The sequence below is a fragment of the Acinonyx jubatus genome, chromosome A2, assembly GCF_027475565.1.
Source record: "Acinonyx jubatus isolate Ajub_Pintada_27869175 chromosome A2, VMU_Ajub_asm_v1.0, whole genome shotgun sequence".
NCBI classification, from domain to species: domain Eukaryota; kingdom Metazoa; phylum Chordata; class Mammalia; order Carnivora; family Felidae; genus Acinonyx; species Acinonyx jubatus.
In genome coordinates, this window is record NC_069383.1 from 122,314,638 (window position 1) to 122,334,110 (window position 19,473).

General features: G+C 35.9%; 1 protein-coding gene across 5 annotated transcripts in view; it reads right to left on the minus strand.

Annotated features, from left to right (window-relative positions):
- The window catches only part of LOC106969548 (contactin-4), an 884,673-nt gene that overhangs the window by 751,611 nt on the left and 113,589 nt on the right, over window positions 1-19,473 (minus strand). The gene's annotated exons all lie outside the window — the stretch shown is intronic.

Here is a 19,473-nt window from a genome sequence, read left to right on the forward strand (position 1 = left end):
ATCCTGCCCATTTAAGGGTTTTTATACATAATATTGTTTCATCTGGCATATTCTTCCCTTAACCCATTTCCACCTATTCTTTCTGTAGATCACCATTTAAACTTCACTTTATAGGCATTAGAAAGAGGCCTAAGTCAAGCCCTCCTAATATATTATACTCTCACAGGACAACATTTGCTTCTTCAAAGCATTGAACACTGACTGTCTATGTGACTTATTACTACATCCCTAACTGCAATGTAAACTAAATGATGGTGGCATCGATGTTGCATATCCCTGGTGCCTAGCAGAGAGCCTGACATGCCAGAGGTGTTAGTGACTGAAATTAAAATAAGTGAATAAAAATGATAGTTTGGGGCATATCTTTTCTATACTCGATTCATACTAAGGCATGATGGTATGAATGGAACATATACATGTTATATTCTTGAGAAAAATATTTGAGATTATTCCTGAGCCCCAAAACAAAAGGTGGAATCCAATAATGATACTTGTAAAGCATTAATTACTTCTTGAAGACCAAAACAAAATTATTTATTCCTCACATGTAATTCAATGAATAAAATTTAGTAGGTGTGGAATATGGATAGAATAAAAGAAGTTTCATTTTATGAAGCTTTTCCATTTACAGCACACTTCCAGATAAATGTTTGACTTAATGTCCAAAGGGGATCATGTATTGAGTATCTACTGGTATTATCTCCAGTTACCGGACTTAGAAGTAGGGTAAAAGAGGTTTCATGTTTGGCCTATGGTTGCATTACTAATAGGTACAATGAGACCTCTTACCTCCAACTACTGTGTACTTTCTACTAAATTACAGGGCCTTGGCAGTGATCCAGATGATGTGAACCAGACAAGTTCTCCTAATGACACCATGCTGTAACTCCATGAGGATTATGTTGTTGCTACACAAAATTTTCATGACAATATATGGAATCTATACTACATCGTAACTAAGGAAGCACTCACCCCTCAAAACTCAACTCTACCAACCTAAACTTTCCAAGCCTTTCTCCACTGAATTAAGGCTTACCTCTGTATCTCCTATCGCAGTATTTCCTATAGTACATTTTACACGGGTTAGTGATACTTCTCTTTTAACTAAACTGTATGGACCAGAAGCAAGATGGTATTCATATTTGTACCCCAGCACCTAGTACAGTGCCTCTCTCACAGTGGTCACTGAAACCCTGGGGGACAGGTGTGAGTGGATGTGTGCAATAGTAAATGAATGAAATAGGCCAAGAATAAACACAGTGTTACATGATCCTGTGACTTCTAAATCATCAAAATTTAAAACATACACCATTTTATTGAAATTTGGTTCTCTAGTTGGCATAACCATTAATCAAAATACATCATGTGTTTACCATATAGGATACCAAAGCTCCTCTTACTGACAAGTTAAGGACCTATACAATTTTCATCAGGAAGAAATATTATTTTAAGCCAATAGAAGCAATCAAACATTTATAAAAAACCATGACAGGAATGGGGCGCCTGGGTGGCTCAGTCAGTTAAGTGTCCGACTTCAGCTCAGGTCATAATCTCGCGGTTTTTGAGTTCATGCCCCACCTCGGGCTCTGTGCTGACAGCTCAGAGCCCGGGGCCTGCTTTGGATTCTGTGTCTCCTGCTTTCTCTTCCCCTCCTACTCTCATGCTCTGTCTCTGCCTCTCAATAATAAATGTTAAAGAATTTTTTTTAAACATGACAGGAATTATTTTAAAAATGAAAAAAAATAAAATGATATACAGTAGGTTTAATTTGTTCAAAATTTTGAGTTATTTTTTAAGTATTTACTGTAGCATGTTGAAATACCAGATGAAATATTCCCCTTCTACATAGATAGTAAGGGTCCAGGGTTTGCGACTGCATCAAAACTAACTTCTGTATTAATAAGCTGCTTAATGTAAGGAGCTTTCAGGTTACCTGGCAAGTATAATCCTTTATACCTGGCTAAATGTACAAACTGATAACAGCACCATTAAATCTCATGGCATTCACAATAATCATTCAATTCAAACTCTATTCAAAATACAAGTAGAATGGAGAAAAGTAAATCTTTTGTTTCTGCAATGTATAGACTCATAAGTGTTCTCAAACACTTTGTTCTTTTGTTAGTTCTCAGAGTTCTAAGACAGCAGATCTTATTAATATGACAGAAAGGCCAAGATAGATGAAAACTCAATTTTTCCAAATAACTATAGCCTTTTTTTTCCCAAGCAAAAAATACACTCAGAGCAATACTATTCAAAGCAAATGAACAGATTTTGTCAAAGCTTCAAGCAACAAGGAAAACAAGTATCTGGTCCTCTTTTAGCATAAGCCTGAATCATTAGTGACTGAGGTAATACTGAAAATGCAATCCCATGCTTTTCTGACAGCGAGATGGGTGCTACTGACTCAACAGAAGGAAAATAGAAAAAAAATATGACAAGAGCAATATGCTCTTTGTTAGGACCCCACTAACACACTGATCTTTCTGACAAACATAATCAACAATGCATCTGGCCTTATACTCAAGGAAATTATTTTATAAATTTATTTTATAGTTTACTAACTCCAGGTATCATACTCAGTCTTCTCATCTCTCTAAAATGGCATTTAATGAATTTTCTTATCAGATACATCAGCATAAATCCTGTCAAAGATTTCCTGGTCTAGGGTCTGGAATAAAGGCATATGTATGAGTAGTTCTGTCTAAGGAGAGAAATTCCACAAGCTGATAAAGTTTTTAAGTCTTATTTACAGCAACAAAAGATCTTTTAATACCTATCTAATCCTGGTTTTCTTACCAGATGGTAAGGTTGCCATCTCAGAATCTAAAAGCTAGCTGGCAAATTATCATCCACAAACAAAGCGTATTAGATACCTCAGAGAGCAAAGATTCATATGGGATGGCTGGAACAGTAAAGAAATACTGCCAACGCTAACTAAATAATGTGGATTTTCCATGTGATTGCAATTTTTCCACCTTTGCTGTGTATTTCACTTCTTGCTCAAACAGGGCATGGGTAATTTTGAGAAAGGTGAATCACTGGGCTCAAATCAAGGAGTCCTAACTCTTCCAAGAACTTTCTTGGGAAAGAAATGAGCTTTTTCATCTATAAAATTAAAGTGGTGTGCTAGAGGACCTTCAAGTCTCTGCAAGACAGAAGAACTATGATTTCCAGGATGATTTTGTCATACTGCTGCTCCATTAAAAGGTTTACCAGAGAGGTCAGTGGAATAAATCCAAAGAAAATGATCTCCATATCTCAAAAGACCTCATTTCTCATGCCGTCTACACCTGTCCTCAGTCACTGGAAATAATCCTTAAGTGGTATTATTCCAAAGACAATTATTTAATGCTGAATTGTACATGCCTAGTTCACAAGAGCTGTCTATAATAATAGTCAATGCATATAGCTATTAAAGAATATAGAATATATCACAAGACTGGGAAAAAATTAACAAAGCAGAAGCTTTTTAATCAAGTACTTAAGAGGTTATGGAGAGGCCACGAAGTGAAGTTATGAAGTATGTTTCTAGTCAAGAATGCCATCTACTGACAGACAATAAAGTACTCAATATTCATATGATTTTACTGAGTGAAGAGTCAACAGTGGATTTCATTCCTGGATCAGTTAAGAATCCGGGAAGTAAAAATAAAAGTCCATCAATTCTTAGCATCCCTTTGGGGTTTCTGTGGGTATAAATTTAATAACTGTCTTATTTCAAAATGTTCAGTTTAACCCCCATTTAGCCTTAAAAATATAATAATAGTGGACAGATTTGCCAGCCATCCTTGGATGGTTTGAGTGCTCCTAACAGGTGCCTCATTAATTAACTTCTTAGGACATGAACAGATTTCTATCAAAAGCACTGAAATCACCTCAGAAAAAAATAAGCCATTTTTTAAAAGGAGAACCTGTCTGCCAAAGTGAAGAAGCTCCTACATAGCTCACTCAATTTTTCTTATGACTTTCCATTGACAAAGTCATCTCATTTAAAACTTGCTAATCCCCTGGTAGGGCTGTTTTGAGATGTGAGGATGATAAGGGCTATGATAAGGGTTCAATTTCAACTACAACAGAAAATACAACTGAAAAAAAGAATATTTTGACACCTCATGTTTTCCATCTATTGAACTGGCAAAGATCAATAGATTTACACTGTGTTGGTAAGTGCACTGGGTAAAAAAAACATTCACATACCTATTTTTAGTGGGTGGATCCAGTGGTACAAATTCTGTAGAGGGTTATTTACCAATATCTATAAAAAGTAAAAAAGCAATTTTTTTTACTTGTAAATATCTTCTCTAGAGTTATACAGTCTAGAAATATAAAGTCATTGGGGCACTTGCTACTCGTTTTAAGAGTTACTTATAGAGTGAAGAATAAATGAAATAATTTGTTTCAAGTATACAAAACAAAATGTGTAGCGTAGTTCATGTCATTGTCATTAGATGATGATATGATTAATCATTTTAGGAAACACTACAAAATTTCAGACAAGTGAATGTTCCATTCATTATGGTAAAAAAAAAAAAAAACCTTATGTGTATACTACATATATCAGTATCTAGAACTTTAAAGTATCTAGACTACTTTAATGCTTTGGTAAGCCTTGTCAACTGGGGAAATCTTGCAGTAATGTATAATCATGTGTGTTAATTTCCTAGGAATATTTTATTTTGAATTAATAAAGGTCTAAAAGATTAGGAAAAAATCCAAAATCCTTATAATCTTGATAAAAATTAATATAATTTTATTAGGACATAATTGATTGAATAAGTTGACACATAGTTTAAAATTTTTCCAGCTTTTTTTCTCTTTCTGTAACTAAATTACATCCTAACCATTATCAACCATTCATTTTAGCTGAATGAGAAAAAGAAAAAAATGTTAAGTGAAAGCACATTCATTTGACATTAACCCAAAATAACCAATTTGCTTCTCATGAGCCTTGGCTGTTGCTGAGGTGCATTTGTTAAATTATAGCAGCAATTTTTCCTCAGGAATCTTCTAATTTTGTTCCAATCACTAGAGTCATGTTTATGTATTTCCTTGCACAGATATACTGCTTCCTCAGAGAACTCTTGAGAATAGAAATTTTTTATCAGATGATTGAATATCAAACAGTGAGATGACTAGCCGGTTAGGTTAAAAATATGAAAAGACATTTAAATTTAAACATAAAGGAGATCGTCTGAATGACAAATTATGGGTGATGTAGAGGAATGAATCAGGAGAACTTTTTTCCCTTACTTTTCTCTCAGAGCTTCTCCATATCTAAGCAGGAAAGCTTGGTCTCAGTATCCTACTCTTCAGTGCTGTGCTGTCTAATAAGGTAGCCACTGGCCAGATGTGACTATTGAGTGTTTTGTCATGTACCTAGTAAACATTAAAGATGTAATGTCAATAATCAATTTAGAGTATCTCATTCATAACTGTTTTAATATTGATACATGTAGATACAAACTTTTGAACACATGCTGTTAACTAAAATTTCACTTGTTTCACTGTACTTTTAACTTTGACTTCTAGCAAACTTGAAATCATACCTTTGGCTTACATATTTCCACTAGTGCAGAACTAGTGCATACCTATCTATGATGTAGTACATTCTATTTGTTCCTCTGTGGGCACCTGTGCTTTGATGGTTCCAGGGACTAAGTAGGTTTCTAAAGGGGCAGAAGCTGTTTATCTTTACAATCCTATCTTGATTAGGCATGTGAAGACCTGCTGATTCCCATTATGTGGATTCAGATCTTGCCCCTTAAAAAAAGACATTGCCCAACTTGGTGTTAAAGTCATAAGGCTTGAGTTTTCAGCTCAATTAGCTGGACGAATCATTTAAATCCTCTGAGACTTTTTTCTTAGTTATAGAAGTCCTGTCTATGTGACCAATACCATTCCTGTGAAAATCATTTAAGGTATGCATGGGAATTCTTCAAGCCATACACACTATGGCATTTGATGTGGTATTAACATTTAGTTTTAGCTCAACAAACAACATGTGGAATAACTGATTCTTTGTAATTCACCTTAATGGGAGCAGAAATACCAAACCTTGCTGCCAATCACATCGCTGAGTAGAACAGACAGCAGTTGATTTGTTCAATGACAAGTCATACCTTAGATTATTCCTAATAATTCTATTTCAAATCAAGTAAAAAGAGAATGAATCTCTCAAAAACTTAACTGTAATAGTAACAGAATTAAGAGTAAAGAAACTTTAGATAAAAAACAGATTCAAATTACATGAAGGTGTTTTCCTTATAACAATGATCTCTTTCATATACTTACACATTCCCTCATCAAACATTTAGAGTATGCTCTACGATACAGCAAAGTGGAAAAGATCACAGCCACCTTGAGTGTTTTACGTGGCCCTTCCAACCCTGTAATATTGGAATAAATTATTAAGACTAGCAGGTTTTGTGGACACTTAATGATGTACTAGAAAAAAAAAATAACTCCTGGCACATGGTGTTTAATAAATGTTAGCCAAAATAACATTTATTATTATTTAGTCACTGTTACAGACAATGAAGATACTAAAAGAAAAATATGTCCTGAAGGCATTATCTACACTATAATCTATTAGCTGTATCTAAGGAAGTCTAAATAGTAATTATTTCAAGTATCCAGGAAACTATATGAATCTTACAGGCTGTTTTCCTAATATTTAGCCCTGTGTGAGGCACCTGGATGGCTCAGTTGGTTAAGTGTCCGACTTTGGCTCAGGTCATGATCTCGCGGTTTGTGAGTTTGAGCCCTGCGTCGGGCTCTGTGCTGACAGCTCAAAGCCTGGAGCCTGCTTCAGATGCTGTGTCTCCCTCTCTCTCTCTGCCCTCCCCTGGCTCATGCTCTGTCTCTCTCTGTCTCAAAAATAAATTTAAAAAATTTTTAAAAATTTAATATTTAGCCCTGTGTAATTACAACCTTGATCCTCTGAAGGATCCATTCAAGAAGCCTAAAGATTTTTTAAATTTTTTTAATGTTCATTTTTTTAATGAAATTTATTGTCAAACTGGTTCCATACAACACCCAGTGTTTGTTTATTTTTGAGAGAAAGAGAGAGACAGAGTGCAAGAGGGGGATGGACAAAGAGACAGGGAGACACAGAATCTGAAGCAGTCTCCAGGCTCTGAACCTGACATAGGGCTCTAACTCCTGAACTGTGAGATCACGACCTGGGCAAAAGTCAGACGCCCAACTGAGCAACCCAGGCACCCCAGCATAAGGATTTCTGCAAACTAAGATATAGTTTACCTAATCTGGATTTCAGAAACCAGTTGGAAACCCATCATCATCAAGGATTTCTGCAAACTAAGATATAGTTTCCCTAACAGGTTTCATTTAATAAGTCTTGTCATAACTGGATTTCAGAAAGCTCTTGAGGAAAGGGTGGTTACCTCTTCCCCCAGGTTTAAAGTTAGCCTAAGCACTCTGTTAAATGGATTTCCTCTCAAACCACTTTTTAATGACACACAAACCCATCATCATCAAGTTCTAACATAATAATAATCATTTACCATGATCCCCTAGTTCAGTGACAGAGGTAAGAGATAAATAATAAAAAAAAAATCAATACCTTCTTGCCTCCTTCCAGAACCTTGCCTCAGTAAGCTATAACCATGAGCACCCATCAGCTTTGCCAATTTATTTTCTTCTTACAGTAAATTACAGAGTAGCAACAATTTTTAAATAAAGGCCCTACAGGCCAATTTGGCAAGACCACTGTATTAGAATTTCTCAAAAGTTGCACTAATTTGTAATCATTTTTTATATATGGTGAACAAAAGCAGAATCTATATGGACACAGTAGATTCTGCTATCTACTATCAAAATGGAATAGTAGGTTTCCCCTGCAGATACCTATAATAAATATATGGCATATGAAAAGTTCCATACACTGGAATGACTGATTACAAATCTATCAACACAATGTTATTTAATAACTACTAATTAGATGATAGAAGACAAATCCTGCTTTCAAAAGACTGGCAGTGCTATTTTTAAATAGGTCTAAATTCTAGCCAATATACATTAAAAGTTGTTACAGGCTGTCTTCAAAACCCAGCTATAATCAAGTAAATCAAAGCCTCAGTGTCCTAATCTGTAAACTGGAAGTAATTTCAGCTACAGTGTAGTCATACCAGGACTATTAGAAATCATGTATATAAAGCACTTACCACAGTTATTATCACTATTAATAGTGTTTTCTTTATTAGAAATACAAGTTTTCTTGTATTTTCTTTAATAGCTAGGGCAGGGGTCTGCAAACTTTTCCGTAAATGGCCAAATAATAAGTATTTTTAGCCTTACAAGCCATAAAATCTGTATCAGCACTCTACAACTACTGTTATAACATGAAAGTAGTCAACAATACATAAACAAATGAGTGTGGCTATGTTACAATAACGTATTTGTGGACACTGAAATTTGAATGTTATGTAGAAATCTATTCTCTTGATTTTTTTTTTCCCAACCACCTAAAAAAATAGGGGCATGTGGGAGGCTCGGTCGGAAAAGCATCCAGCTCTTGGTTTTGGCTCAGGTCATGATCTCACAGTTCAGGAGTTCAAGCCCTAAGTTGGGCTCTGTGCTCGTAGTGAGGAGGCTGCTTGGAATTCTGTTTCTCTCTGTCTCCCTCTCTCCCTCTGCTCCTCCCACACTCTGTCTTTCTCTCAAAATAAATAAACTTTAATAAACAAACAAACAGTCTCAGTTTGTGGGCAATACATAAAGAGCTGGTGAGCCAGATTTGACCACAGGACCCTAGACTGTCCAGCTCTTGGTTAGAGGAGTCTGAATTTCCATGAATTGATTATATCATTAATTGGCAATTCTTTTTTAGACAAAAAAAATCACTGTAACAAATTGAAAATGTTTTTCTCTACATACAAAACCATGGTTATTTACTTAACTTTAAATTCTGTTGATCTTTTTTGGAAAAAAGTATTACAAGTATCCCCAGCTTTCCCAAAGTTTGAGTTACCCACATTAGTAGTTAATGGCCTTTTTCATAAAAGCAAAAATCCTCTTCAGATTCCCTTTGGTTAGCAAAAACAAGTAGTAACGTAAGTCTGTGTAAAAGCAAAGTGTCAGAACTCGAACTCAGAAAGTGGGGGACACTCTTCACTTTATGCCATTTCAGCTTACAAAAGGTTTCACAGGGCTTGTCCATTTTTGGATAGTGGAATAAACCTGTGTCTATTTAAACATCTACCATTTTGTAGACCTTTAAGTGGTATTTTACCTCCAATGTAAAAAGTTTAACCAGTATTTCAAAACACTGCAACCAAATTTTACTTAGCATGCTTGTAAAACATATTGCTTATTTTCCTTACTAAATTAACTGTGGTTTGTGAAACAAACAAATGAATCCAACAACACTAGATGCAAACACGATTTCAATAAATAGGTCTTCATTTACTACTTAATCTCCTTTCTGCCACTGACTTAAAAACAGCTGCCAGAAAGAGATGCAAACACCATATTTCTCCAGTTACATAATGTTAATTATAATGGAATTACGCTACAAATAAAATCTTAATCATGTTGGCCACTCTTCTCCATGTTCTTATTACTTACTCACAGACTCCCAATCCATTAAATCTGTGCTGCAGTATTAAAGTGGGTGAGGTGCAGGGGAGAGAGAAGATGAATTTGGTTTGGTCAAAAGGTCAAAGGATAATAATTTAGTTAAATATGTAAAGTGGGGCATAATCTTTTCATCCTTTTCATATCTTATGCTTTTAATGCTGAATTACCTGCAAAATGAACAAAGACAATGAATATCAGGTCAGCTCTGCTAAGAATATCAAGCTAACAACAGCACCGAAGGATGTGTTCTCAAGGTTCCTATTAGTTGTTTTCATTACATTAACTTAGAGTTTGGAGATATTTACCAAGCATTTCTAGCCTACCCATATTTTATAACCCACCCATTTGCTTACTTAAACTTAATTACAATGGAAATTGAAAATACAGTAATGCAAAGATAAATTAACCACTGAAGTTTACAAATACACAAGACAGGATGGTTGGTTTTCTGAGTCATGATATCAACTTAGCACCCAAACAATTAACAAAAGGGTAACATTACCATGGATGGATATAAGTACAAATTGTTAAATACACAGGTGACAATACATAGATGCATATTATAAAGCCAGACTGACTTGGTTCTGTATCCTTAGCCATTTGCATAGTTGTGTTATTATAGATAATTTACTTGCCGTTCCATGCCTGAGTTTTTCTGTAACATGTAAATAATGGTAATAGTTACCACAAAGTGTTAGAAGGATTAAAATAATTAACATGTAAAGTTTTTATAATAATACCTGACACATAAGAACTACATAAATATTTATTAAATAAAGCAATGGCTAAAATACTTATTGCATAGTAGTCTATATTACTGTTTTTTATAATAAGTGCATTTAGACAGGTCACTACTGTTTGGCTCTTTTTAGATTTCCGTGAGAAAAAAAAATCTAAAGAACTTAAAAGTCCTATCTATGATAAATGTTTGCCAATGATAAAGGTGAAATGGAAATCTAAGGGTTGTTTGCCTCAAATACCACCAACATCTGACATAATTAATGGAACAAAATTACAGGGCAAGAGGGCACTTATTTCTAAAGCAGCTAATAATGAAGGAGTCTTTAACCAGCAGTGTAGAAAATTTGACTCTTCCATAATCATCCTGAAAATCTACCCCTTCATTAGCGCTGGCTCTGTATGTAACATGGTTACTCTCAATCCAGGGTTTTCTTCTCTTCCAAATATCTCTATTACCTACTGTTTCCGAACTTCCAGGTCCTCATCAACAAACTTGATGTGATTCTTAACTGAGCTCCCTACAGTACTGTACCGCTTGGCTAATGACCGTAGGGAATGTCATGATGTAGAAATGGCAGCCCTAACCTTCAAAAAGTTTACAATCTATTTGGATAAACAAAATAAAACATAAATAAAAGTGAGAAGATAACAGCAAAATACAACCATACAGCAAGGAAGAACTAAAACAGCAAACATAGGTGCCACACTTAGGGTCACCAGTGTTTTCCCAGTGTATTATCTCATTTTGGGCCTCCATCCCACCCCAATCCAGGAAATAATCCCCAGTAAATAAACTGTATTAATGTACAATATTATTGTATTATTTTATTAAAGTGTACTGGCATTACAGATTACCATACAGAGCCTTCGGAAATCTAAATAACTTGGTCCAGATCTTAAAGATAGAGGCAAAGTTATAATGCAGAATCCGTATCTTCACACTCACATCCAAAATTTTCAACTATAGCAGAGACCCATAGGATTCTAGTAGTCTGCCCTAAGTTCCCAGCAACAGGATGTGAGACAGGTCCTGGTGAGTGGTCAGAAATAAGCATGCTAGGGCACCTGGCTGGCTCAGTCGTAAGAGCATGCAACTCTTGATCTTGGGGTTGTGAGTTCAATCGCCACACTGGGTGTAGAGATCACTTAAATAAAACCTAAAAAAGAAGAAGTGAACATACCAATAGGAGAGAAAGGTCACTGCAAATGGGAAATGGTGCCAACTCAGAGAGGTAAAGAACCAGTTCAGGTCAATGGCTTTGAATGGAAACTTTCGGGCAGGTGGTGAGTGGGAGAGGGGCGGGGAGGGAAGGCTGCTGTGTAGACGAAAATAGAAAAGTCATTAGCTAGTACTCTACATTTCCTATTAGCAGCACAAAAGATGAGGGAGGAGAACTAGGGTTTCAAAACAATTGCATTGAGCATTAGTAAGCGGAATTTCAACCCCAGTACCTCCAATCCATGTTGTTATCTCTCTTAAGACTCTAATAGGACCCATACACTCAGTCAATCTGATTACCAGGGACCCCAAAACCAACTGCTACCCAATACTGAGCTGACAGGAAGTACTTTAACAAATCTTAATTTATTAAACACTTAGGTTAGAAGCATTGTGCTAAAAATCTCTTCTTTTGCTTCTTATTTTATTTTCACAAAATCACAGCAGGTCTGTTAAGGGTGTCCAAAACGACTCCCACATTCAAAGACTTGCTGGAAACACTCACAGGACGCAGCATCTAAGCTGCACTTAGGGTTAAAGAATTATTACTAATGTGTATTAGGAATACACAATTGAGTAAAAGAAAAAAATACAGATGGAATCTGAAGGAATCCATAAGCAAGTTTATGTTCACCCCTCCCATGTGGTGGGCTTATCCCAGCATGGAAAATGCATCACCATGTGTGCAATATTTCCACCCAGGGAAGCCTATTAAAGACTTAGTGCCAGTGTCTGTTTGTTAGAGAGCTGGCTCATAGATACTCTCTGCCTAGAATTATCAAAATTCCATATTACAGGAAAGAAGGTGTTGAGCAGAAACCACATTATTTGTGTTAACAGTCCAAGCATAGTGAACAACCTTTACCCATTAGGAAGAAAAATTCTATCAGTACCAGCCAAGGGCCAATCTCACAAAAACAACTCAGTGTCAGGACTGCCGTACCAACTCTTTCCTGCAAAGTGAGCACCTGTTACTCCACAAAGATGAAGTAACTGTGGCACAGAGACAATCAGTAACTTATCTAGGTTCCTAGAATTTCTAAGTGCCGATGTGTCTTAGCTTGACGGCTCCTTAAAAGTACATGGAGAATAGGACTTGTCAACTGACTTAGTTTTAGGAGAGATTCCACAAAACAGAAGGAGTAGGGGTGAAAAAGAGGTGGCTAGGAGGTAGGGAAAACTTAAGAAAGGAAAACTCATCCAACGTGTTTATTTTTTTACTTATTTGATTTTTAAGTTATTTCTATACCCAACATGCAGCTCGAACTTACAACCTCAAGATCAAGAGTCACATGCTCTACCAACTGGGCCAGCCAGGCGCTCCCCAAGGGTGTTTTATTAATTTGGTTACCACCATGGGCAAGTGGGGATTAATTCCACTGCAGCACAGAGTGAAATAAACTTCAAAGCTGTCAATTCAAAATACTGAAAAGGGTAATATTTATGTACTGATTCTCCATTCCCTATGGGTCATGTTTATCAGGAAACTTCAAATATTAGAGCAATCCTAGAGAAGAAAGTAGGAAGCCTTCTTGTGGTTTTTCAGGAAGGATAGGATAGCCAAATTTTGTATCTAGAGAATGCAAGAGAGGGCATAAAAGGTGTAAATGCAGTCTATATTAGCCCTCTGGCATTATAAATTCCCCATGCAATACCTAGGTCATCATGGTTGACTTCTGTCAGAGTCCCTTATAATGGTTTAGAATTCCAGAAGTAGCTTTCAGGGATTAAGAAAACAAATAACATGGACCAACATGACCATTTTAACTCTAGTTTTCATTTGTCGTACAAGAGGACAGAGTAAAAATCCCTCTCAAAAATTCCAGGCATACCAGCATTTTTTTGTTTTTTACAGGAAGCATATTTAAGGCCAACAGTAGTAGATAAAATTTTGTAGGAAGTCTGACTCTGGCTTAATCAACTTTCTGTCAAATACCCAGGTTTCTAATAAACATCCTATTAACTACAGATATAATATACATAACTGTGAGAAATATATGCCTGTTGTTTAAGTCACCCAGGATATGCAATTTTGTTATGGCAGCCTGAGCTAAGACAATAGTATACCAGAGGAGGGACATATTTTAAGTGACAGCAGAAAAAAAGAAATGAGTACCTGTATTTGTCCAAAACCAAGTAGTAAAATACTGATCAACTTATTTAAATGACATCTTGAACACAGTAAAACAACAGTCTCCTGGTACATAAAATTAAATGGACACACTGTGTGAAATGTGTTAGATGTAAGAAAAAAGTTATCACAGAGAAATAAATAGAGATGTGGTATGAATTTGGGAAACCTAATTCCATTAACTATAAGGTCTATATTTCTCAAAAATGCCATCTTTTATTTGGGAATATTTGATGGCTTAAGACTCTGCTCAAAACTGGGGCGCCTGGGTGGAGCAGTTGGTTGAGCGTCCGACTTCAGCCAGGTCACGATCTCGCGGTCCGTGAGCCCAGAGCCCCGCGTCGGGCTCTGGGCTGATGGCTCGGAGCCTGGAGCCTGTTTCCAATTCTGTGTCTCCCTCTCTCTCTGCCCCTCCCCCGTTCATGCTCTGTCTCTCTCTGTCCCAAAAATAAATAAACGTTGAAAAAAAAAATTAAAAAAAAAAAGACTCTGCTCAAAACAAACACAAAAAAAATGTTTAAATCAGACTGAAATGTGAATAATGATTATGAGTTCTAAGTAAATAAATAAAAAATATATAAATTACCTTGTCCAATTAAAACAAAGTCATATTTTTATTATCTTTTATTTTTGATATGGGCCAAAATTGAAGAATCATCCAAAGAACGATGCCTTAAAATATAGGGAACACAAATTTCAAAGCTCTAGAAAAGGTACTTTAATAGATAATTCAGTAGGTAACTGGAGGCCTCTAAAAAATATACATGAAAATAATGCAATGGCCTGGAAGATTCACCATAACCCAAATAGATTTTGGCAAAGCCAAGCCAAATGACATTTTTCAGCAACAGGTGAAAAAGGCATACCAGAAAAAAGAAAATTTAAATAAATGAAATAAAGTCCAGGTCACTGACAGATTCTATGACTGGTTCACATATATTTCTAGAAGTTTTCTGTGTAACTGGGGTATGAAAATTCAAAATTATCTCAGACATTTATGTATTTTTGGAGCCCTACAAAAAAGTATTAAGCTATAGCCAAGATAGATGAAGGCCCAAAATTAGGAACTGGTTAAAATACATATCACCAACTCTCTGCCTTCAAAGCTACTGTTAACATCAAGCTAGACATATAAAGATGAACACTGTGCCAACTCACCATCTCTGTGCATCTAGGTATTTATGGAAGATTAAATCTGTCTCATAGAAATGTGCAGAGAATTAGCTCTCTAGTATATGCAAGCCCTTTGTAAACCTAGGTGGAAGCTGAGCCCAAAGTTTTATCATTTCTTTAAACATTTAACACCTTCAACTCTAGCATTCTCTATAACAGATGCTCCTCACATCTCACATGTCAAAGCACAGCTTCCTAGAATCCCTAAAAATAGAAAACAGGATCACACATTTTGGTCCTGATAAGCAAAATTGAAGTTGCTGTAGGACAATCTGATAAGCCAATCCTAGTACTATGAGAAATGGAAGGACCTCATTCATAATTGGAGAATCTGGGGAAGAAGAATAGTAAATTGAGATCAATCCTTCTTTGTTGTATATCAACACTCACTCTACCTTCTAATCAGGGGAAAGGGTTCCTTTGACTTAATACTAGAAATATGTGTATCAGAATATGTACGGTGAAGAGTTTAAGATAAGGAACTTTTTAAGTGTATTTATTATTTATTTTTAGAAAGAGAGAAAGAGAGACAGAGAAAGACAGAGACAGAGACAGAGAGAACAGGAGAGGGGCAGAGAGACAGAGAATCCCAAGCAGGTTCTGAATTGTCAGCATGGAGCATTACGCAGGTCTCGAACTCAGGAACCGTGATACCACAACCTGAGCCAAAATCAAGAGTTGGGCACTTAAATGAATGAGCCACCCAAGGTACCCTGAAGATAAGGAATTTTAAAATTATATGCTAAGTATCTAAGCCAATTTACAAATCTGTCTCAATGGGGGAAAACTGAGAGCTTTCCCCTTAAGGTCAGGAACAAAACAGGGATGTCCACTCTCGCCACTGTTATTCAACGTAGTATTGGAAAGCTTAGCCTCAGCAATCAGACAACACAAAGAAGTAAAAGGCATCCAAGTCAGCCAGGAGGAGGTCAAACTTTCACTCTTCGCAGATGACATGATACTCTATATGGAAAACCCACAAGATTCCACCAAAAAACTGCTAAAACTGATGCATGAATTCACCAAAGTGGCAGGATATAAAATCAAGAATGAATCAACAACAAGAATGAATGACAGAAAGAGAAATCAAGGAATCGATCCCATTTATAATTGCCAAAAAAAACATAAAATACCTAGGAACAAATCTAACCAAAGAGAACAATCTATACACCGAAAACTACAGAAAGCTTATGAAAGAAACTGAAAAAGACCTACAAATCTGTTAGTTTCTACATGTCCACAGTTGGACATGTGTCATAAATAAATAAATAAATAAATAAGAATTAACTTATGATTTAAAACAAAGTTGTAAGACAGTATATTCAACATTCTCAATTTCTTTAATATAAATATACCACACTATTTGATTTGAAAATGTACTTTTGTAAACTCTGAATTTACCTCAAACTGGTTATATCAAAAAACGTGTTGTACTTTTAGTTATTGTACTCTTACCTCCCCTTAACACCTCCATAGAAAGCTATAATTAGAGTGATGGGGTCTCCTCCCAACCACAGCCACATGCCAAACCTTTTCACATCCATACATATTCTGCACATCCAATTCCATCTCCTTGATCTGCTTTGATCTTCAACTGCCTGATTCCTTGCCCTGCGAAATTTAGCTGAAAAGCTCTCTTCTAAATACTGGCATTTCCCAATACACTAATTAGTTTTCACCCACGCTGTCAGCACTTGTAATCTACTCTTCCTTCCCACGCAATCACAACTACTATCACTATACTTCTTTGTCATAGTCACACCACTTTTTTTTTTTCAACTTGTTTTCATGTGTATATTCCTGGGTTAGGTTTTTCCTCTATTGACTTTAAGCTCCATGAGTGGACTATGTATATTCAATTTATTTACTACTCTCTTTCTACACCTAATATCTAGTAGGCACTCAAGTATTTATTCTATGAGTATATACATGTCTATCTTTATATCTGAATTAGGAAAAAATAATGAGTCAAAGTTAACTTATTCTTCTTTATGCACTGCTGTATTTTCTAAATTTTCTAAAATGAACATGTATTACTTGTGAAACCAAGACAAAAATTTCATTTTCTAAGGATGATTTTCCCTTCATAATGCTTGTCTTAGGCCTGTAATTTTCTGATATACTCCAGGGATTTGAGGAAAAGGCAGTCATTTACTGCTTTGTCATCAATATGTCTTCTACAGAGAAGATGTTCCCATCAGTGAAGAAGATACTGTGATTATCATAACCTGTAAGTGGTTATGACCTTCAAACCTTTCTCAAGGAGGAAAAATAGAAGTTAAAAAATTGACAGTTTACAAAAGATCAGATCCAACAGCATGAAATCACTTCCAGAGGTGCAGGCAATCAATCTTTTTCTTAAATGGTATCAACCGCAAAGTCCACAGTGGAACAAGATTAACTCATTTGGAACCACACCAACCCACAAGGCCAGAAAGGTGACAAGGAGCCTTGTCAGAAAATACACTGTCTGCAAGAATGGTAACAAATAAAGGGCAACTTATTCCTAATATAAACAAGAAGGAAGTTCAAAAGAGAGGGTTGGTAAAGCGTGGGGATGAAGAATCATGTTACAGGAAAGCCCAGTAGCATTCATCAAAGTCCCAAGAAGCAGACTAAATTCCAAGGGCTGAACTTCAGTCCTTGAAAGAGCAACTTTAAGAAGTCAGGTAAGTCTTAATCCTACATTTAATGTAAAATCCAAAGAGACAGGCTCTTGAACAGAGGATAAAGATCGACATTTCAGAACATAGGTCCAAGTGCCTACAATGTACAAGTCTGCTTATTTGAAGTCACAAAAGTCAAAGAAGCAGCATCCATAATACACCGATGAGTTGTAGAATAGTGGGCTATGACTCTGTCCAACATGATGAAAAAGAGCAAGACCTACAAGAAAGTAGGTGGTTTGTATCTGTAATTTAAGGGTTTGATTCTATGTCATCAAAACGGATGTAAATCAAACACTGCAAAATATTAACATGTTTTCCAGAGAAGAATACATGGGTGGGATGTGGATTATCTTCCAAATTACTATATATATTTAAAATATAACATTTCTTAAGAATTACAATGCTAAGAGATTATTTTCCCTTATGCAGAACTTCCTCTTTTCAACTGACAATGACAGTTTAAGTTAGTACTAAATCAGACTCTTAGATTATATTTTACTATATTGAAGACTATACACATTGAAATTTATTTATTATGTACCTACTGGATTGCAGCATAAGGCCCTCCCTTTAGGGAGAAACGCTATCCTACCTAAGGCTTTGATGGTTCACAGGATCATGGATTCATTTCATGTGCTTTTTTCTCTGAGTGAAAATTTTTACACTGTCAATTTTGACTTTAGGAGATTTATACTCTAATGTCAACTAATGATGTCAAAATTCAGTTATGCATAAATTCCTTCTTCTTCCATCTAAGACACTGCCTGATTTACTACCATTACTAATTTTGAAAAGAAAAAAAGATAAAAGTTCAACACTAAACAAATATAAATCTGAACAACTATCTGATCACGCCTGACTGCCATGACGATACCATTTAAGACGTTCCACTATATTCTACTCACCAACTGTCCAAATTTAGAAATAAGCATGAATTCATCTTAAGTGTTGGGTTGTTTGGGGATGCAGCAATATTCAGACTTAAACTCAACTATTTGTACCTGTATCCCTTAGCTACAAGGAAAACAATTTCCACACTCAGAAGCCTGATATATTTGAACCATATAACCCATGTCTCTAGGAGTAAACCTACTGAACAAATACTTTTTTTTTTAATTAGCACTATTTTATAATCGTAGATACTCAGTTTAAAGCCCAGGTTGAAAGAATGCAAAATTTTAAGCATGAAATTTGAGTGAAACAAACAATACTCAGCCACATGACATGGCGTAATGAATCCCAGTTTGAAACAAGCCTACTGGCATTTTCTAAACTCACTTCTGAGCATAAGAGCTGTGCCATGCCAATAAGCCCATTCCACCCAAAAAAGTAAAAGAATACTTCAAGTCCATTGATGTAGTTTGTTGCTAATCACACCCCAAATTCTGTAATCTTAGTTGCGTACAATATAACAAAATAGTAACAGAAACAGATCCTCAATTTCTACACTTTTGTTACCTGATGCTCCCAGGGAAATAATTTCCTATGAGAAAGGGACCATCTCATTTCACCAAGGTACCACTTAACCACATAAAAACAAAACCTGCTTTTCAAGAGGAAACATAGTTTTGGTGACTGGCAACTGGGAACACTGATGGGAGCCTGGAGAACATTTGATCTATTGGCAACAGAAACCCTTACACTGCACTCTGCCTTGGCATCAGCTAAATCTGAGACCTCTGCAACTTGAGTTTATACATTAATGCTGATTGCTACTTCTCAGTGGAGAAACATTGCAGAAGGTACAGGTGTAGAACACATTTCAGTTTTTTTTTCTTCTTCTAGAAAATAACACACATCTGTTCACTGTAAAGTAATTACTGAATGGTAATTAGAACTTAGCACTGGGGTTTAAATAACAAATGGTAGAATTTTTAGGATCTGGCTCAAAAGGAACTGAAGTCTGAAGTCCTATGATATTTCACAAGGCTCCCTGGAGG